General features: G+C 37.9%; 1 long non-coding RNA gene across 1 annotated transcript; it reads left to right on the top strand.

The window, feature by feature from the left end:
• The first annotated feature begins 707 nt into the window (after nt 1-707).
• On the top strand, nt 708-22,391 carry LOC116152231 (uncharacterized). Its single transcript, XR_010377197.1, has 6 exons — nt 708-841; nt 1,015-1,173; nt 4,495-4,790; nt 10,808-10,885; nt 16,567-16,630; nt 22,338-22,391. It is a non-coding gene; the product is annotated as an uncharacterized LOC116152231 (long non-coding RNA).
• The last annotated feature ends 262 nt before the right edge of the window (nt 22,392-22,653 follow it).

Genomic DNA, 22,653 nt, shown 5'->3' on the forward strand with positions numbered 1-22,653 from the left:
TTATTGTGAATTTTGTGTAGCAGCAGCTCAATTCTTGTTTCTACAGTATAAAACTTAGTAGCCATTGGGGTGTTTATCATCCATGAAGTTCATTTCACATCTCATCTATTATAAGAATAAAATGCGAAAATAATTATGTTTCTCTAAAATGACATTATTAGGACTGACTGCAAGGGAACAAAAGCAAAGAACATTTCACGCAACCCAAGGAAGTTTACAGAATCTTTTCATCTTTTCTGTTAATTGTTGTAATGAAATAATGGAGAAAGCCACTTTACCTAGTGGTAGCCCCCAAACCCAGACCATGAGGTCCAAGCTAGAAATGAAAATATTAGTCATGGGAGCCCAAAGCAAATAAAAGGACACTTCTTCAGCTTTTTCTGTCTGTCAGAGAAATATGGTCATTACCTGTGCTCAGGGAAGATTCCATTCTGTGAAGCCTGAAACGAATGTAAATTGAGGTGAAGTTTCTCTTAGAAATACTTCATAGTATTTGAGTACAAACTCAAAGTGAAGTTCCAGCGTCACAGTTTAGAATGAACTGTTGCTGGAGCTTTGGCGATTCGGATCCATCTCACCTGAGATTTCTCAAAGTAACTTAGTTTCATAGTTCCTTCCTGATTGCCTCCCAGGTTTCTCTCCCTATCTAGAACCTTCCACAACTTCCAGTAACTCTCTGCACTCCCAGGGGTCAGAGATAGAAGGGCTCCAAAGTGTAATCATCACTGTCTGCGGGATAAATCTGCACCTGCACATGCTGTGGATTTTTCTTTTCTGTGTCTCTGCCTGCTGTGTTTTCAGACCTGCCTCTTATGCTGTTCTTCTGGGCTGCCTCCCAAAGGTGGGTCCCCCCATCAACTTGATTTTTTCAATGTCTCCAGTTTTTCCATAAGCAATGGAAAAAATAGTTTCAGTTCTTTGGCAATAATATGGTATTTTTAAACTTTTTTTTTAATGGTAGGTGAGAATTCCTGTTTGCACATAATCCTTAAGTTACATTACCTCTCTTTTCAGGACAGATAAACATGAAGATGTACTCTTTGTCCAGTTGGGGAAGAAGGTCTTCAGTTGGCAGCCTGAACAGCCCGAATGGCCATTGGGTAAATCAGCCACCCTAAGGAAGAAGAGAGTCCAGGCACTCAAGTGGGTCCAAGCTGTCTGGAGGGGGGCTTTGTGAGTAATTATTTTAAAAAATGATTTCACAAATGTTCCTGTGAGATCCAGAGCCCAGAGACCCAGGCACTGTGGTCCCTCAGTATGTCTGGAGTAACAGAGGGAAGTGAAGCCCAAAGACACTGTCACTACAGTGCATTTCATTGATGTCAAATTTGTCACACGACCTGGTCTTGTAGCTGAGCCAGTTCATATCTTGAACAAAATGAGGGTGAGCACTTCAGCAGTGAAAAAGTTTTCACTACAAAAGGATGCTGGGAGCCAGGGAGTGCTTATAACTGTGTAAGTATAATTTATGTTTTCCTCATCTTTTTTGGGGGGTGGAAGAGTTGGGGGGAAGTACTTAGGTTTGTTTGTTTGTTTAATTTATTTATTTTAATGGAGGTTCTGAGGATTGAACCCTGGACCTCATGCATGCTAAGCAGGTGCTCTACCACTGAGCTATACCTTCCCCCCTGTTTTCCTGATCTTTTCTACTATCAATGCTCAAATGCCTGCTAACCTACTATTGTTAAGTTTTCAGCCAACCACGGAGAGGTAGCTGACAATGATCTAATGTATGAATCTCTATTCTTCCATAGCTAAACTCTTAAGTCTAAAATATTTTGTACTCTAAAGGCACAAATTGCTATAATGAAACCACAAATAAAACTATATACGAATACCCCGAATCATAACGGTGACCTTAGAGGGGAAAAAAAGTCAAGCTGTTCCTTGGAGTTGTATAGGTAATACAGCAGTGCAGCATTGTATTTGACATTCATAAATGAATTATTTTTAGCCTTTCTAAACTGAGGTTTGGGGAGATCCTCAAGAATAGGAGTGTTCTTATAAATTTGGAAGAGGATTTTATAAAATTTGGGAAAGGAACTGTATAAACACCAAATTAGGACAATGTGCATTATATGCCACATGTTTTGAATGAAAAGATCTTACAAATAGTATACTTTTGCCTGTAACTGTTTTCCTACGTAAGTTGATTTATGGAACTAAATAGTTCCATGAATCTTTCCAGCAATGAACTACCCTATAGGCAAAGCCTAAAAACTGGTGATGTTATGGGGAATGAAGAAGAAAGTCTGTTACATCATTTGAGAACGACTTTGTGCAGGGCACTGTGCTAGGAGTGATAAGAGCGATCCCATTCCATCTAATGAATGATGCACATAAGCAGGTCAAAGTGGAGATGAGGGGTTCTAGTTAGTGTGATTAGTGCTACGATGGGTGTTTCACAGACTTATGTGGGAACATAATCTTGTTGGAAATGGTCATCAATAAAGATTTTTTGAAAGAAGAGATTTATTTAACTCACCCTAGAAGGCTGAATATGATTAGGCCAGGTGAAGGAGGAGGAAAGAGTTTTTTGGGCAAATGGAAGACATATGGAGACGCCTAAAGTTGGATAAAAACATGATATCTTTAAGTGTCAGATAGAAAGAGGTGATAGAAAGGTGTCAGATGAGGCTATTTCAGGAAATGTTTGTTTTATCATAAGAGCAGTGGGAAGCCATTGATAAATTTTAAGAAACAAATATGATCATAGTTTCATTCTATGAAGTACTTTAAGGCTGTAGAGAAGACTGAAAACATTATTATGATAAGTATAAATCACTTGAAAGATTTTAGGATAGTCAGTATGATATTATATATGTACCCATTAGTTTAGGATCCAATTCTTGGTCTGGTTATCCGACACAACATTGAGGGTGCGCAGTCAAGGGGAGGTGAACCCTCATTCTATCAGAAAGGGGCAGCTACCAAAAGCCCCCCTCTAATCCCGTCACTGTCAACAACCACTTCTTTGCTAAGGGACATACTGAAAGTCAGAAATAATGTTTATTGATGTAACTGGAGACCTGTCAATTAGCGTGATGAATTACAGAAAGAGATTGTCATTAGATATGTATTTCAAGACATGTAGAATGACTGAAATATTGTTTACATTCTCCCACATTACCAGAACAGGTGCATGAATTTACTGGGTCTGAAATCTATTTTCCTTAAGGATGGTGCCTGCGGTTTGAGCTCTGGTTGATCCAACATCCAGGCATTGGTTTAAGAGGATTTCTGTTTGTGTGATGCCAACTAGAGGCAAGGATTGAATTTTTACCAAAATCTATCTGTCTAATAAGTGTCGATAGATTTGTTAGAATTTGGCCTGAGATTTGTTCTTATTAAACATTAACAGCAAGGTCATGAGGGCTTGGTTAATCTTTGCTATCTGAAACTCTTTGACAACTATTATTATCCACCCAAAAGTAAGCATTACGTGGGACCAGTTAGGCTGACATCAGTTCACAGCAGACAGTATCACCTAACACATCTCCCGCTTTCACAGGAAGGATGAGAGTGGTCTGAACAAGTAATTTGGAAATAGTGGCTGGCTTGACTTAAGAAATATATAGGAGGTAGACCCAATGGAATATGATACTGATCAATAAGATGAGGGAGAAACAAGAAAGAAAAATCATATCTAATTTTCTGTCACTAGTAACTGGATTGGGGGAGTTTTTATTCACTAAAACAGGACACAAAAGTAGAAAAGCAGGTTTAGGGAAAGATGCTGCGTTCAGCTTTGTAAATATTGAGTTAGAAATGCCTGAAACATTCAAACAGAATGTATACACGTTGGAAAACATGCAGTATCTGGGCTGTGAATGAGCGATGAGACCCAACCTTCAGACGTAAAGAAAACAGTGCAGCATAACCTTACTTAGGGCAGTCATCTGGCCAATGAACTGTGCTATTTTTCAGTCCCAGAGTTCTCCCGGGTGATGAAGTTTAGTAGGAGAACATAAGACCTAAGGCCAATATGCACGTATACAATTTATTGACACTGGCTATAAAATAAAATTTTATGAAAAATAATAAATATGCAGCCTTTAGAAGCTCCCAAGTATCCTGGGTCAGTTTAACTCATTTTTACATGATCCAAACTCTACTCCTCCTGAGACCTCCCAAGGTGAAGCCAATTAGACCTTGAGTTTCCTTACCTCTGATAATTATTTGTTTCATTGATGTGGGCTTTTTATTTTCCATCGTACATTATTAGCGTAAAGGGTAGCCTCTGTTTCAAAGGGATTCCCGGTTGAACAGGAAAGCCTTGCTTGCAAACTCTTATTTCTTGTCTCATCTTTTTTCTATGGTCAAAATAATCATTCTGTATTTCCCCATTTGTTTGTTTCTTGAGATCTTGATGACATATGTATGCCTTCGAATGTACCAAGTTCAGATATTTTATTTCTACTCAGTATCTCTGATACATTTTCTTTATTTTATATAATGAATTCTGCCTTCGGATCATTATTATTTCCTCAACAGAGTTTGCTCAGGGAGAGTGAAGAGTCGGAAGAGAAAAAGTTCCTGAATAAGATTTAATGCAAACAAGGAAACAAATAAACAGAGCAAAATGAACCAGGATTTTAAAAAGAAGCACGGAAAAGAGAAATTTGTAAAAGAGATGAAGACCTGGTAGTTGAACCACAGGAGAAGATCCTGGAGCGGGAGTGTGGATTTAAGGTGAAAAGAGAAGAGGCGGTTTCAGGAAGGAGGGCGTGGTCAGCAATGCCAGTGGCTTCCAGGGGAGATGCACACTGATTGCCTTTAGCTACAGTGAGGTTAGTGCTAATAGTTTTTGAGCAATATAGGGGACCAGTGCGGAAATAAATCCACAAAGCGGTTGGCTGGGGAACCAGTAAGAATTGAGAAACTGGTGAAAATAACTCTTTTTGAAATGTTAGGCTCAGTGAGGGAAAGGGGGTTAGGATGGTTATGAAAAGAAGTCAAGGTATTGACATTGATTTTTTTTTTTTAATGTAGAAGAAACGTGCTTAAGTTCTAGTTTACTAATTCAAATAAGAAGACATACGCAGAGAGGGAGAGGATGAAGAGAAAGGATTAATAGAGAATAATCAGTTGATCAAGTTGCCTGAGCAGAGAACAGGCTATGGATTAGCTGTATGCAGGACAGAAGCTTTCCCGCTGTCTGAAGATAAAGGGAGGAAATGATATGTGTCAAGGGGAAAAGGTTTGGAGTGTTTATTATGTGACACATTTCTAAGTGCTTCTCACGTACTAGATCAGTGGTTCCAAAACTATGGTTGCTAATGCTGGGCTGCATCACCTAGGAATTGTTAGAAATGCAAATTCTGGGGCTTAATGGTAGGCCAACTGATCCAACTCTGGGAATATGGCTCCATTTGTGTTATAATAAGCCTTCTGGGTGAGTCTGATACTTGCCCAAGTTTGAGAAACACTGCACTAGATCATTTAACAATTCAATCCCCTTTTAGGTTCAATGTTAGGATTGTGCCCATTTCACAGATGAGGAAGCTGAGGCACAAAAAGTTTAAGTGATTTGCCAGAAGTCACCAGCCACCTGGATCCAAAGCCCACATTTTTAAGTCTTGTCTTCTGCAGTCTCTAAGTGTTGCTTATACAATTGTCGATGGGATGTTGAACACTTTTCTGTTCAGTGATTTCATGATTTGTTGTTGTTTTCCCTGTAACTCAAGAAGTAGAGTCATTTCCTAAGATTAAGAGGGAGCAAGTGGTGGGATTAGCATAAAATGTTGAAAGTTTAACATGGTTTCTGTAGAAAATTAGAAACATACTTCAGTGGGGCAAAAGGAAGAATTGCTATTTAGCATGAAGGTCGGTAGATAGTAAATATCCATGAATTTATAAAGGCAGTAATCTGGATGATTGTTGGTTTCCTTCAGTATTATATAGGAGCAATTGAAGGTTCCCTAGGAAAGTGTCACAGAAGGATAGAAAATCAGGAAAATTAAAGAAATTGGCAAGTAAATGATTATAATGATGGAGAATATGATCTAAACTGGTTGCAGAAAGGCAGTGAAATCAGGAAGGAGACGACAGGAAAAAGCAGTAGGGAGTCCACATGCATGGATACTAACCCTGTCTTCTAAGCAACACAGCGATGACGATAACAGCAACATTGAGAATAACACAAAATAAGCAGCCAGGTTGCAAGTACTCAGTATAGTAAATACAGAATTGAAGATTCTCGATATTAGTTCTTTCCTTGGATTCCCTGATACTATACCATTCTTTTGTGTTTTTTACCTGTAAACCTGTGTGGTCACCCCTCATTCTCCTTCACAAACTCATCTTCCTCCACATAGCATTTAAATTTTAAATGTTGGGATTTCATCAGGCTCTGTCCTTTGCTCTTTCCTCTCCTGACTCACTTCTCCGTGTGACATCATCCACATCTGTGGTTTCAGTTTTAGATAAACTGAAAAATCTTAATCTCTGGTCCAGACTTTGCCTTTGAACTACAGATCTGTATACCCAACTGTTTGTTCAAAACTATCCCTCAGATGTCTCAAAGACACCTCAAATTCAACACAAGTCAAACAGAACATGTCTTTTTACCTACTACATTTGGTCTTCTCCCAGAGTTTCCAACTTCACTGAATGGCACCATCACCCATGCAGCTGTGCAGGACAGAAATATATGAGTTGTCCTTAATACCCCCTCTTCATGCACAATGCATGGCCAAGTTGAACTGATTTGTAGCTCCTAAATATTTATCAGATTTTTCTTTTGTTCTTTTGCCCTCCTATCTCCTGGTCTCTGTTGCTCTTATCTCTTGTATGGAGTATTGACCAGCCTCCAGAAACCCATCCCCTACCCTGATCTGATAAATGCATATCTTAGCAAGTCTCTTCTTGGCCTCTTTGGATAAAGGAAAGAGTCCTTCATATGGCTAGTCTAGTCCAGTATTTTACAAACTGGGCATGTGCCACATTGGTGCGTCATAAAATTGTTTGGTGGATAATAACTGTTACCATTATTTCTCTATCTCTATATATAAGTGTGTGTGTATGTGCACTGGTTCTTGAAACAAAATGGGTTTCTCACTGAGGGTCGTGGTCACAAAAAGTGAAAAGCCACTGAGCTAGTTACACCCACTTCTCATCTCTTACTATTCATTCCAACTACACTGGCCACCTTTCTTTCATTCACTGTAATAGAGTCTGTACATTCTCTGAGCTTGGAGAGATGGATATCGCCCTCCTTACCCAGCTGAAATTGCCTTATATGACATGCTGAGCTTGGTTATGACTTTCCTTGGGTTAGAATAGGTCAAACCTTCCTACGGCGCACTAAACCATACCGACTCTCGTGTAGCATTTATCACGGCTGAGCTTTTGCATATATGTATCATTATTTGATAAATGTCAATCTCCCCAGTTAGAACTTTTTAATTTTATTCACTAAATATTTATTGCTTCCACTGTATGTCAATTTTCCTTCATGCTACTGGGGGGACCCGACAATAAATGAGATAGGACAGGCCACTTGCTATCATGGAACTTATATTGTAGCTCAGGGATGTAAACAATAATCATGCAAACAAGTGAATGAACTTGGTATGTTCTGATGGTGATTTCCTTAGTAAAGTCAATAAGGCAGTGTTAGTTATGACAGATTGTGAATGACAGACCTTTGGTATATGACTAATTGGGTGTCTCTGAATGGATGAGTCGAGAACTAAGTGGTAAGGATAGACCAGGCATACGATATCTGTGAGAACCGGATCCAGGTGTGTTTTTACTCATCAGTGAGCAAGTTGATATTTGGCATATAGGATCACTGGTGCTAAAATTATATTGCTGAATAAATGAACAACCACATGGATGAGTGAGTGCCTTTGCCAGATGGCAGAGCTACAGTCTCTAAAAAACAAGAAAAAATTATTTTATGATTATGAACTTGAAGACATTGCAATAAGAAGAAGTAAGTACATATTCAGATGACAGGGTAGAGAAGAGTGTTTTTCATCTTTCTAAAGAAGTATGTAGAATTATTACCCTTAAAAAATGTTCAACAAAACAAATGCAATCTGCTTGCTTTTGAATGCCCATAAAATAGTGATTTCACAAGGCAATGTTTTCATTTTGCAAAGTCATTTGTTAGTTATGTATTTGGCTTAGAGATAAAATTGCATCATAAGATGGGAGGTAGATCAGAAATTAACATTTTGTAACTCATTTTCTGACAAGATTATACTTTCATATGAAACAATATAGTCTTTGTTGGAGAGAAATGATAATAAGAACAGACGGTACCCTTCTAAGATGAACCCTAAAGCCCCTTTCAGATTCCTAAAATGATAGTTCAAAAAACAATAACTTGAACAAATCTCTAGCCCTGTCTCTATTTTTTGTATGTCCTTCAGATGGAAAATATCACAGACTAATTGCAAAATTACAAACTAATGACACATTTCCTGTATGTTTATCTCTTATACAGATATATCTGGATTTACCAACCTGTTTCTTTTCAGGAAAAAGAGGAGAATTTGGGGCTAGAATTCCAGGATTGTTTTTTGTGTGTTTGTTTTCTTTCCTCAGAGCAGTAAGGGGAGAAGGCGAATCTACTCGGGGATCAATTGTGTTGGGCTTGCGAAAGCTCACTGATTAGTTCACATTAATATGTTGGACTAGTAATCATCAACTCTTCATTCATTGTCTGTTCCCTCTCTTGGAATTAGGACACACTAGTTTGTCAAAAGCTGTATTATGATTATCAAATAATAAGTGATGATTATAGATAGGCTAATTATATCTGTAAACTTTGTTGTTATGGAAGTAATTTGGGGGATTCCAGTTTGAGACTGTATATTGCTACTTTCTCACTTTGAGAATGGGAAATGGAAGTCTATGCCTAATTTTTTTCTGAACAAATTTCTCTCAGTTCCCAATGGTCTTCTTCCACCTTTCATGGCAATGAAAGCCCCACCTGAGAATCTCTGTTTTAAAGCTACAAGGAAGGAGATGACACTAATAAGACAAACTAATCTGATCTTTATTTAAGAAATTCTTTGATTGTTTTCCACTTCCAATCCCAAAGTTGACTAGAGGTTAAAACATATTTTGCTTCTTTGTCTTTGCTTATGGAAGATTTACTTTCTTTTTCTTTCAAGAAAGAGACTAAGTTTCTTTCAAGAGAGTACAGATGTACTTGGAACAAAGCAAGAGCACCGCTTATAGAATGAACACAAGGCAGAGGCATATTGATGTGATTATGGTATTAAGATTGTACAAACACCTAGTTGACAGTTGGATCTCATGAATATAATGTCAAAAGTAAACATTTATTGGGTGAAAACTGTGTACCACTCAATATCACACTAATTTGTTACAAGGATCCTATGACATTGGTCCTAATGTTATCTTTTTTGTATAGATTGGAAACTCAGATCATAGAGAAGTTACATGTTTAAGGGAATGTAACCAGTAAGAGGTAGAAATAATTTAATTTAAAGTTTTTTTTAATCGCTGTACTGTCTCTCAATATAAAATGAAATAAAATACAAACTGGGTGAAGAGTCACAAGTATCTTTTGTAAATTCATGCTACCTCTTCGTTACTCTAATACCATATCCTAGATGCATTCAGTGAGTCAGATGTCATTTATTTATTTGGTTGCTTAACAAAGGTCATTATTTCCCTATATCCAGTTTGCTACATCCCCAAGACACTGGGAATATAGCAACATATAGCGGGGGTTTTGTGTCTAGATGGAGCCCATATTCTAATGAATGTATAGAATGCCCTGTTTAACTACAGTTAAGTCCTAAAGGGGTAGTACTTGTTATTTGTAAGCACAGATAAACCTTTATCTGTAAGCACAGAAAACATTTATAGTAGATGCAAACTGAGGTAACGGTCGGGTTCGTAATCATTTTTCCAATGGATGTGTTTACACTGTTTGTCCTCTCTCTACTCCCTTGCAGACTTACCTCCCTGGGGGAATCTGCTCCTTTCTCCCTCTTCTGCGCTCTGACATGTGCTCTTGAAGGGAGGTGGATGATCTACCTCTCTGGCTGCAGTAATTGGAATGAATTAATAGTAACTCAATTTCCTGACCATGCTGACTTAGCCATGGGACTGGGCAGGCATAGTTCAAGTTGGGTGATCAAAAGCCTTTGCCTGGATCTGTAAAACTGGAACTGGTGAAGAGAAGTTCTTTTCTTTCTACTGTTAAAATGCAGGATCAGAGCACAGGGGCTGCTGGTGGTTCTGGTTCTAGTGCAGGTAATCAACCTGAAAGAATGAACTTGTCACACAGAGAAAAGCAGAGATAAGAGAGATGGGATAAAATAAACGGAAGTCCTGAGAGCATATCAAGTATCAGATTCTGACTTTACTCCTAAATCCTTACAGAGGTTTTAACCAATAAATTTACTTTCATTACCTTTCCTTTTTCTTTTCCATTTCTACTTTTATCTAAACTAACTCAAGTTGCATTTCTATATAAGTTAGGGGCTTAGTTGCACATCATACATGTTCCCACTAGTTTAAGAAGAAAGGCAGTTTCAAAAAGATATTATAAAACTTACTGACTCTCTGGGCTGGCCAGAGAGCCATGCTTAGAAGCTACACATCCAGGATCAGTGCCCAGAATTACCATCCATAACTGGTCTACTGAAGGGACCTCAGCTACTGCCCTTGGAAACACACAATGTGGGTTTGCAGTTGACAGTACCTAGACTCTGACTCTCCCGCCTCTGGAAATTGGATGTCTCTGTCACTTCCCAAAATAGATCCTTTACAGAGAATGCTTCTTTACACCACTGGCTTCCAATTCTGTGTTTGACAGGAGTGTCTGATGACAGAAGTCACATGTCTTCATCTGTACTGCAAAGAAGGCTGAGAACACAGATGCTGGACTTGCATGGTGAGTATTAGGAAAATACCTTAATAGCAGGAAACTGTTCAAAGATGTTCTGTCACAAGAAAGAATGACAGATATTTACTACAATTTATGTTGCTTACATCCAAATATGTCCTCAGTAATACAGCTCATGAGTTCAGTTGTGTCTCCAAAAAGATCTGGTGAAGCCCTAACCCTTGGAACCAGTGAATGCAATCTTATTTAGAGATAGAAACTTTGCAGTCATCAAGGTAAGATGAGGTCATACCTGGTTTGGGTGGGCCCTAAATCTAGTATGACTGGTGTCCTTATAAGAAGAGGGAGATTTGTACACAGAAACACAGACACACAGGGGAGGAGGCCATGTGAAGATGAAGGCAGAGACTGGAGTAATGCATCTATAAGCCAAGGAATGCAGGGGATTGCCAGCTACCACTAGAAGCTTTTAGAGGTGGGAAGGATCCTCCCCCAGAGCACTCAGAGGAGCATAGCCGAGCCAGAACACTGATTTCAGTGTTCTAATCTCCAGACATATGAGAGGATACATTTTTGCTGTTAGGAGTCACCGAGTTTGTGGGTATTTGTTTTGGCAACCCTGAAAAACTAGTACATAGCTTCCTTCAGGAAGTGACATCTAAGCAGACGTCTGGAGGAGGAGTGACTGGAAGCAGGCTGTGATTATTGGGCAGATTGTTTACTAGAGAGAGTCAGGACCCACATTTGTGGAAGGAAGGGAAAGGAACAGGATTCAGCGGAGGGAGAAGTCAAGCTGTGATGCAGGTCTCAGCCAACCTCACAGGGAGATTGGAAGCTACACTGTCCCATCAGAGTTGTTCCGTTCTGTTCCACTTCCATCAGTCATTCGTTGTGGGCCTCTCCAAAACGGTGTGACCTTGGGCAAGAAAGTTCCCTGCTGCTGAGGCAATTCCTGAACAGGCTAACAGTTGAAACTGTCTGTCAATGGTACTCCCAGCCACTGAGAAAACAAATTCCTCCTTGAGGGGACTTGAGTGTCACATCTTTGTGACATCAATTAGGTAAAGGGAGTGTGAGGAGAAAACAGAGCACTGGGTCCGGGTGATGACATGTATGAAAGCCCTGAGGTGGGATAGTGATGGAAGTGCTCTCAACAAGGAAAGAAAAGGTAACACAGTAAGAAAGGTAAGCAGGTCAAATCAGACCAGTGAGAGAGACCAGGGGTCAGATCATAGGGAGCTTAAGTATATTCTAGCTTTATTCTAAGAAAAATAGGGAGCTCCAAAGGTGTTTAGATAAATCTAAGGATTACATGATTGGACTTAAATTTTAAAATACCAACAAAGGCTAGAGTATGTAGAATAATACAGTGGTGCCAACAGGACATTTAGGAAGGTATCATTCTATTAGTCTCCCAGTAAGTAATCAAAGTCACTTACACTAGGGTGGCAGTGTTTGTTGGAGAGAAGTGGGCACACTTGGGAGCTTTTTTAGGAGGTGACTGAATCTATATAGAAAGAGAAGAAGAGGTATCAAGGATGATTCCAAGTTTGCTATGGACTGAATGTTTGTGTTCTCCACACACCCGAATTTATAGGTTGTTCAGATACCTGTGCAGTGGCATTAGGAGATGGGACCCTTGTGAGGTAATTAGATCTTGAGAATAGCGCCCTCATGAATGAGATTAGTGCCCTTATAAGAAGACAGAAGAGAGATGTTCTCTCTCTCTGACATGTGAGGATAGAGTAATAAGGCAAACAAGGAAGTGGGTCCTCACCGGACTCTGAGTCTGTAGGCACCTTGATCTCGGACTTCCAAGTCTCTAGAACTGTGAGAAATAACTGTTGTGTAAGCCACCCAGTCTAGGGTATTGGTTCCAGCAGCCAACAAAGACAAAGTTTCTTGCCGAGATGAAGAATCTTTGAGGAGGACCAGATTAGTGCAGCCAAAACTGGGGTTCGGTTTTGGGAATGAAGCAATTGAGATTGGTGGTAAACGTCAATGAACAGAGAAATTGTGATTGCCTGTGTCTGTGTGAACCTCAGAGGCATCTGTCCTGAGATATAAATGCAAGAGATTTAACTAAGTCCATGGGGAGGATGAAGTCACCTAGAGACTGAGCGTATAGACCACTCAGCATGGAAAAGGGCAAGTTATCGGGCTTCAGAAACTCTGATGTTTGAAGACTGAAGAGAGAATAGTAAACAGCAAGAGCCAGAAGAGACACAGAGTCTGAAAGTAGACATCTTTGTATTTGTGTTAGAGGTATTATTTTATTTTTTTGAAAGTACAGTATCAACAGAGGAAATATTCATCCTTGCATTTTTTCGTGACCTAAAAGACATGATTATTTGAAATGAGAAATATGGATAACCGTGTTACAATGAATGAATCACTTCCCAATTTTTACACTAATGCAATTTAGAAAATGTTTTTCTCTAAAAATAAAGTAGACTGATAAAAGTGAGGAAGTCTTTTAAGTTTTGTACCATCAGAGGATTGACCTAATTAGTGTGTGAGGAAACCCAATAGGTAAAAAAAGAAAAAAAAAAAGACTAAGAGTTTATTCTGTTGCTTTAATGTATATTTTAAAAGTTAAGAAGCAAAGGATGGAAGATTTGGTTTACCTCCCCCTTCAAAAGACTTCTGAAGTAACATTTCAACTTGGACCCTGCTGGAAGGTAAAAGACTAATTTGCAGAATAATATTAATTCTCTATGGAGAAGAACACGCAGAGTTGTCTTGATTTGCAACATTCGAAGGGCTAATTACGTATCTTCATGCAGCCTAGGCATGTGGGCCAGCTAAATCTTTTCAGAGTAAGAGCATTGTTATGCAAGAGAGATGTTGTTTACATAACTGCCATGGAAATGGAACCCTTCTTCCACAGTTAACCAACAAAACCTGAAGAAAAGTTTTGTTTTGTTTTGTTTTTAGCCCTGACCAGTGTAGTATGTCTAATGAATACTCTGTCAGTGTAAGGTCCAAGCATTGTTATTACAGGCTAAGAAGTAAGGCAATTTAGGCAATGTTCTACCTTAGAAAAACAGTGCTTAACACCAAAGCGAAGCTTTCTGTACCCAGAGCAGGACAGGAAGGATACAAGTCTTCAGAAATGTACATAGGTCCTGAGTACTTGGAGGGAAGAGTTAAAGTCCAAGATATAGTGGTTTAATATGATGGTTTTTAGCTTTAGACAGAGCATCATATGACACTAGTCTATTTTATTTTATAAATTTTCTCACATAATTTGTTTTGTTGAGTAAGTAGCAACCAAATACAAGATTTTGTACACAATGTTTTCGTCTAAATTACTCCATGAGTTTTTCATAACGCAGATAATAAAAACAGATGCCATGTTAAATTGGGAAAATGGTGACAATTATGACACAGGGTTAGATATTCTTAATTATTAAGAGCTTTTTTAAATAAAACCCAAAATACAAACTTGTCAATGTATAAATGGGCCAGTGTTTACATGTGCTCAAAATACAAGAATAAAACTGATTTTTTCCATCTTAGTGTCTGAAGATTTTTCAAAAACAAAAAAAAGTATTCCAAGTGAAGGTGGGGAGAAGTAGAGGAAAGCTGGTCGGAAATAGGTTTGTTATCCTTAGCTCAATACTCATTTTAAATAAAGCAAGGAGAGAGAGTCTTCTGAGAGAGTCGGGAGTACTGCTGCATCTTCTGTTCCCTTGATGTCGCCGGTGAAGGGGGCAGCATACACCCAGCTTAATTCAGGCCTAGTGAGAAAGACTTCAAAGAAACCACTCAGACTGTTGACCTGTGTCCTCTGGAGTTGATGAGGTTTAGATATCCATGTTAGATCTACAACCAGAAAAGCCTGAAGGGAGAGACAGGCTGGCTGGTGGTTTTCATGAGAGAGTAAGAAGAGATGGCCCCTTTGGCCCTTCCATGGTTTGAAGGGGCAAAGGCTGCATGGATACTTCCTGTGGTGCAAGCATGGGAAGGGGGCTGGTGTAGAGCCATCTTACAGGGGCTGGAACCGAGAGGGCTTCCTGGAAGGTGAATGAGGATGAGAGCTAAGCAGAGGAAATCTGTGTAGAATTGTAGACAAACCAAGGAGGCACTGCCTGCCTACAGAGATGACAGAGGAGATTATCAGTGCTGAGGAATCTTCAGAGAGTCCTGAGTCTGACTTGAATATCTGCTCTGACCAGATGAGAGCAATGCAATGGTAGAATACAACCCATCAAGGCAGACCTTCCCTGCACCTCCTTCCTCATCCTCTTCCTCCACTGGGAAGACTCAGAGGAACTCAGTGAGCAGACATTCTGGTTCATACCAGACTTGAGCTGGGGAAAAGGCTGAAACAAAATAAGTTTGCCCACCATTGCCACTTTTATTTATCCTCTTCATGGATTTCTGGCCAATACAATAAAGCAAGAAAAAGTAGAAACTGTACAGATTGAGAATGAAGAAATAAAACTGTCACTCTGTGGGATGACACGATCATAGTCATAGAAATTCAAGAGAATCCAAGTTTATCTTGGATGAAAATTACATAAGGAAAATAGCAAAGTCACTGGATACAAGATCAATATGTAAAAATATTTTGTATTTCTGTATATTTAGGCAATAAGTAGAGAATGAGCATTTCTAAAAATGACATCATGATAATATCACAAAGGACCAAAAATAGAACAATTAGGCCAAAAGAAATGTACAAACTGTTTATACTGAAATCCACAAAACTTTGTTAAAAGCAGTTAATGTATATATAACTTAATGAAAGGATATATCCTGTTGATGAGTTGAAAGTCTTCATATTGTAAAGATGCCAATCTTCTCTCAATTGAGGATTTTTTATTGAAATTGCTGATTGTAAAATTTATATTGAAATGAATATCATAAGAAAAAAAACAAGATAATCTTGGAGAAAAACAAGGCTAAAGGACTTAAATTTCCAGGAGAAAAATAGCTCTTATAAAACAATAGTAATTAAGATGATATGGTACAGATCAATGAAACAGAATAGAGAATCCTGAAACAGACCCAAATTTTTAGTTGCCTGATTCCTTACAAAGGTGACAGTGCAGAGTTGTGGGCGAAGTATGGTGTTTCAATAAATGGTACTGGATCAATTTGATGTCTGTTTGAAAGACAAAATAATTTCATCACTAGATTAGTTTTTGAGGGCTCTTATAACAAATTACCACAAGTTGGGTGGCTTAAAACAATGGAAATGTGTTCTTTGCCCAGTTCAGGAGTCCAGAAGCCCAGAATCAAGGTATTGTATGTTACCAGCTTTTATTTAAAACCTGAAAGAGTGATCACCAAAGGATCATAATAAATACACTTAGGACAATTATGAAACAAGAGTAATGATGTATAGCTTGCCCTGTCATTTATTAAAACATTATTAAATTAATTTATAAGTCATTTAAAAGATATTGTCTGTAGATGATGAGATTATAGGCTTATAGTTTTATTTTGTGTCCTTATCTATATTATCTTATTTTCTACGGTTACTATATATAGAATGTAATTAAAAAATAGTAAAAGTTGATACTCAAAAAGCCTGAAGCCAAGTAACTCAAAATACATTTTCGTAAGTTGTTTTCCTATTTCACACTATGGTTAGAAAAGCTGGACATGAGTTCTGTTCTCTCCATTTCTGTTGGAAAGTTATCCTGCTTTGGTAGGGGGACACACCTCCTTTTGCTACTTTCTTCCTTTACGGTTGTTTTGTTTCCTGGACTAAACAGAAAGAAAGAAGATATGGCAGCAGAAACAGAACTTGCCTGTTTGCAACAGAGACTGTTACTCCAGGTCAGTGGTTCTTAGACCTTAAATTGTGTCAGAATCTCCAGAGAGCTTGTTAAACATGACTGGGGCCCCAGCTCAGTTCCTGATTTAGTCAAGTCTTACTTGGGGCCTGAAAATACCATTTCTAACAAGTCCCAGGTGGTACTGATGCTGCTGGTCTGGCGGCCACACTCTGAGGACCGCTGTGCCGGGCACAGGCAGGTGTTCCCTCTGATTTGGAGCAGCCAGCCTCATTGGCAGGCTTTGCTCCCTTCAGGAGTATGGCGAATAGATAAACAGAGTAACCAGGCATTGCCCCACTCCCTCCATGCTCTTAATCCACATTGCTTCTTAGGAAAAAGGTTAATTGGGTAATGGAGAAATCAGATCTTTTTTAAAGAAAAGTATTAATGCAAGATTTCCATGTATCTTTAGATGTTTCTGAGATTCTAATACTATATTCATGAATATCTAAATTATATGAGGTTACATATATGAATTATATGGTACATATATGAAACGTACTGAACCTAAATTCTGATTCTGGATAGATGAATTTTCACTGTTTTTTTTTTTTTCGTCTCTAATACTTCTGTGTTCCTGGTTTGTTCATTTTTCTGCTAAATTTAGATTTTTTAAAAAGATTTTGGTGTCATATTCATATGTGAGATCTGTTCATAAATTGCTTTCCTAACGTAGTCTAGTTTTTGCTATCAAGGTTATACTAACCTGGAAATAAAATGAATAAGGGCAGAGTCTTTATAGTTTTTTTCTTTGAAGCAAGGTTAGGAACTACTTGTTCCTTAAAAGTTTAATGGAACTTGCCCATAAATCATCTCAGCCTGGTGTGCTTTTGAGAGGTAGTTTTTGTTTTGTTCTGTTCAGAACATCTTTAACTGCTACACAGTTCTTATTTCTTAAAGTGACTTTTGTTGAATCATAACATACACTAAAATTATAAATGCAGAGCCCAAAAAATTTCCATAGAATTAACACAGCTATGTAACCACCACAGATTGAAAACTAGAATATTATCAGCACCTCACAAGCTCACCGTGTGACTTCCCTTTATGTGCCTCCGGTATCCTGACTTCTGCCAACCATTAAGTTAAAAAAAAGTAAAGACTGCTAAATAATAATCTAAAATAAAGCTAAATTTACTTGCTTGCTAGGCAAAGAAGAGACACCATTCAAGTACAAATGCAGTTTCTCTGTGTGAAAACTGGAAGAGCTTGATACAGATTTAAAAAGGAGAAAGTACAAAATCAGGCAACTTTTGGAGTTCAGGTCTCTGGGTGGCTTACAAGGTAGTTTGTAAACTCTTCTTTGCAAGTGGCCACTCCCAGGTTTCACTTTACTGCTACCTGGAAGTCTGGTTTCAAACAAATCCAGAATGCGTTGTATGGAATTCCAGAGCATAGCGTTGTTCAGCGTGTACATTCAAGTGCGCGTGCTCAAAGTTGAACAAAAAGTTTCTTTAAAGCACCATCGATTAGCTTTGAACTTTATATAAGTGACATCATATACGATGAACTCTTTTGCCCGTGGCTTCTTTTGCTCACTGTTACTTTTATGAAATACATATTACTGAATGAGCTGTAGTTCATTCTTTTTCATAATTTTTTAATATTCCCTCGTGTGAATATATTATAGGGTTTTTTTGGGCATCTGATATCCCATTTGATTCGTTCATCACTCAAGCTATGTTCTTTTCCTTCCAAATAGGAAACTATAGTGATATTTTGGATTTCAACATGCTAGCGCTTCAGGGAAATGATGTGTGTTTCATATTTGCTTTGCTGTTATGTCACTTGGAAGGAAGCTAGTCACCAATGATGTTGTGACTATTTCAACACTAACAAAGCCCTTTTAATATAATTTATTCATCTATTTTAATGTTAATGGATATTTGGGTTGTTCTAGTATATGGTTCTTACAGTCTACTATAAATGTTCTTTTAGTATTTTTATACACATACACATAAAGACCACCATACACGCACACACTTCAGTTGAGCATATGCCCAGAAGTAGAATTTCTGAGCCATGGGGAATGCATAAGGAATCTTTAGTGGATACTGCCAGTTTTCCACAGAAGCTGAACCAGTTTACAGTCTCACCAGCTGTACATGAGTTCCAGTTGCTTCACATTCTTGTCATCACTTAGTATTGTTAGTCTTTTAATTTTGACCATCTCAGTGAATGAGTAGTGCTATCTCACTGAAGTTTTAATTTGCATTTCCCTTATCACTAAAGAAACTGAAAATACCTTTGTGTGTTTATCGGCCATTTGGATATCCTCTTTTCTGAACTACTCATTCAAATACTTTGCCTATTTTCTATTGGATGTTTGTTTTTTTTTTTCTCTCAAAAGTTACAGGAAAATGTAACTACACATACATACATATATACACACATATATATACACGCATATGTAATGTTCTGAGTTTGAGGTCTTTAGATTATATTTATACAAATATTTTCTGTTCTTTGACTTCCTTTTTCATTCTTGTTTTCTATGACTTGTCTTTTATTCTCTCAACAGTGCCTTTCATTAAACAGAAATTCATGAGAAATACATTTTTAACAAACTTTAAATGATTGCAGGTCAATTCAAGTTTTCTCTTTCTTATTTTATTTTGGTAAGGTATAATTTACCAGGAAACTATTTCTTAATCTATTTTTTTTTTCAGATTTATTGGGATAATGTTTCTCTCACTACTATTTTATGATTGAAGAGATCTCTACTTAATCTACAGTGATTAACTCATTTCTTGTTCCTAATGCTATTTAATTTGCTGTTTTTTCATTTTTCATTGATCAGTATTGCTACAGTTTTGTCTGCTTTTTCAATAAGACTAGATCTTTAAAATATTTCCATCATCGTAGCATCTTAATTAATCAAAGATAGCTTCATTTCGTATCATAAATTTATTTAAAACTCTTCTAAATTCTATCCAGAATATGGAAGATGACATTCTTTACTTGGACAGCATGTTTGTATGAATTTAATAACATTAGAAAAAAAATCCTTTAAGAAACAGGATACAGAATATTTAGGTACCAAATAGTATGCCCTAGTTTTTCATTGTAGGTTCTATATTAAATTTACAGACACTTTCTAAAATACAGCCATTCTATTGTATTTTTAATCAGCTTTTCTGTCTCATAGATTTTATGTGTGGGACTGAGAAATATGTTAATACTGACAAAAATTATGTTGGATGAAACTAACTATTACTTACGAAATAGCTGAATAAACATGCTGGAGGAGTTCAGGTCACGATTTCCACAATAATTTTAGTGTAGTCTAAGTAGAAGGAGGTCTGCACAGGGTCCCTAGCTGCTGGTGGAGGTGTGTTTTTCACTTAGATTTGAATTGGAAGTTGCTTTTTTCCACTCAGACCCAAAGCAGAATAGAAATCCCTTCCCACCATGGCAGGTCAGCTCCAAGTAGGGAGAGAAGAAGACAGGGAGATAGTGCTTTACAAAAAGAAAAACAAGGCTATTTCTGGAAAATATGTTATTGGTGGCAAACATTTTCCAAAATATATTAGAAAAAAAGAGAAAGGGACACTCTTCAGGTCTTTTAAATTAAGATCAAAAATTCTTAGAACTTGCCTCCCCTACAGTTCCTTTCCCTCCCCCATCTCCCAAAATAAAACAGTCATTAAGGGCTGTTTACTTAGAGTCTAAACTCTTAACAATAAGGAGATAACTAAGAATTTTTTTCAGTGAGCCTAAAAGATAAAATATGAGGAAATGTCTGCTCATAGTGAGATGGTGAGGAGTGTTAGAACTCCTGACTATAGAAAAGGGATCAGTAAATTAAGTAGGACCAGATAAAGGGGATGGGGAAAACAACCCAGAATAGTGAGGTTGGGAGCATGGGTGTTGGTTTTCCATACAGGGCTAGGACAGGGTCAGTAAGCACATTGCTGGGTGCCAACGTACACTCTCCCCTCACCTGTAACAGGGACTGCTGATTCCATGGGGGGCTTTGTTTCCTGTGGATCCCACCACATCTCAACAATCCTCCTCTGCTCATCCTGGAGGTTGTCATTTCCAGCCTACCTATGGGAGTTGGCTCATGAGAAGCAATTACTTTGCTTTCATGAGGTTAAGGAGGTCACCAACTAGTTAGAGAGGAGAAACTCATAGTTAATAACAAAAATGCATCACATGTATAGGTTGTGTATGTGTTTATCCAGAAGCAGACTCTGTGTTGTTCTCGTCCCACTGAACACATTCAGTCACTGTCAATCAATATCTGTCTTTACAAAGTCTTGCGTTAAATAGCCTCTTCAGGGATGGTTAGAGATGGATATCTGGATCGGGGGAGCCTTACTCACAACTGGGTAAAGATTTAGGTTTCTATCCTATGTATGGTGTGCTTCCCAAATAAGGCTTAGTTCTGTTCTCTTGTACATTATACATGAACTCTTCATTGTTTGTTTGCTTGCTTTGTTTCAGAATAACTTACTTTCAGTCCTTTTATTCTGTGACTATGTTTTAATTCTTTCCCTAAATTCTCTATCCTTAATTTTTAACAAGTATTTATCAAAACACAACCATCAGCCCCAATCTGGTATCTTGGGAGCAGCAAACCAAGTAACAGGTGGTTTGGGTTGGCTTTGGGCATCTCACTGAAGCAGGATTGAGACTCAGCAAGATGAGTTGGACCAGGAGAATAGGGCACATATGGCCTTATAGACTTAGGGCAGTGATTCTCAACCACAGAGAACTCAACTCTTACAACACCCCGAATTCTGCTTCAACTTCCATCTTGAAATTTTTATTTGATTGGGTTTTGGATAACTCCCAAAACAAGATATATTTCCCCAGATACTCGATATGCATCTAAAGTAGAAAACCATCATTTTAGGGGATTAAATTCTGTTTAAGGCAAAGGGACTTTAAGGCAGGTGACTGGTTATTTATCAGGTGTTGTTTCCAAAAGTAGGCTCAGTGGCAGCCAAGAGAACCAGGCAAGTCTGCCCTGGCCCCCAGGGAGCAAACACTTCAGAGTCAATTTGCTTCAAACAGCCCTTTATCAAAATAGCTCTGTTTTTCTACAGTAGGTGTATGCCCAGGGCTACTCTGATGTCTTATTATGGTAGAGTCATATTTTGTAGTCATCCTTGAGCTATCTTTTGGTGTGGTATTTACTCTAACATGAAAAAGCTGGCGTGTGTGTGTGAAGGGGGGGCACACACACCAGCTTTTTTATTTTAGGGGAAACAGTTATCTTCATTGAATGTGAGATAGGTGATATTGCTATAATCCTACAGATCTCTTATATGAACCTAAATAAAACTCTGGAATAAAACAATGCATTTATGGCCATGGGAAGAAGAAATGAATAAAGATGGTTAAGCAACTAGGTATACTTTCTCAGTGTAAATAGAGATTTGGACATAGTAGAAAGAATCCTGAAAACAAAAAAAGACCTCAATGATCATTAAACCTTTGTTGAATTGTCAATTATTCAATGACATTTTGCTTATATGGAAAAACTACTCACATATCTATCTATTCAGATCATTTATTAAAATCTTATTCAATCTTTTCAGCTGATATTTATCAGAGTAATCAAATTTATTCCTGCCTTGGAAAATAGTAAAATAAGCCTTACCAAATGTAATAATTTTGTTAAGATTTAAGAATAAAGTTTAGAATTCAAAATAAACTTGGGCAATGCATTGATGCTGCAATCTGTTCTTACCTCATAGGAAACGTCTGCTATAGACACAAACTGAGGTTGCACACATCATAACTAACCTGGAAGAAAACAAAGAAATTTGTCAAGAGATAACTTCAGACTATTCAGACATATTCCAATTGATTATTGCATTTTGAGGATTTCCACACATTTGTCGATCTACAGAAGGTGAGTTGAGGCTAATCCATAATTTATCAATTATGAGAAAAGCACATTTATACATAGCCAGGAATACGCTTCTGTCTTGGAAAATAGATTGATAATTATATCTTGTATAGAAAAGACCCTGTTCTGATAATGGAAGATTTTACCTTTGATTTGTTATT

This window comes from Camelus dromedarius, chromosome 2 (genome assembly GCF_036321535.1).
Source record: "Camelus dromedarius isolate mCamDro1 chromosome 2, mCamDro1.pat, whole genome shotgun sequence".
Taxonomy (NCBI): domain Eukaryota; kingdom Metazoa; phylum Chordata; class Mammalia; order Artiodactyla; family Camelidae; genus Camelus; species Camelus dromedarius.